We start from the raw sequence: 299 nt of genomic DNA, 5'->3' as shown, positions 1-299 counted from the left end.
CGGCCCTTTCAGTTAGAGCAAGTGCTTAAGAGCCAGGAGAGAATACCAGGAGGACGAAGAAGATGGACAAATACGAGAACTTTTTAGGCATTCAGACCAAAACTGAGGTAGTTATTAAAGATGAGTCTGAGCTGTCTTGTTTGTGCAATTGGATAAAAGATGGTGCCAAATTACTGACATAAGCATAAGAGAGGACCAGATGTCATATGTAAGATGTCTTCGAGATACTAGAGACAACAAAGTGGAAATGAAGGTCAGAGAACTGACCTGAACATACAAATTTCTTTTTTTTTTTTTTT

The sequence above is a fragment of the Mandrillus leucophaeus genome, unplaced genomic scaffold, assembly GCF_000951045.1.
Source record: "Mandrillus leucophaeus isolate KB7577 unplaced genomic scaffold, Mleu.le_1.0 Scaffold75, whole genome shotgun sequence".
Taxonomy (NCBI): Eukaryota; Metazoa; Chordata; class Mammalia; order Primates; family Cercopithecidae; genus Mandrillus; species Mandrillus leucophaeus.
The sequence above is the reverse complement of the archived record's forward strand: the minus strand, read 5'-3'. Positions refer to the sequence as shown.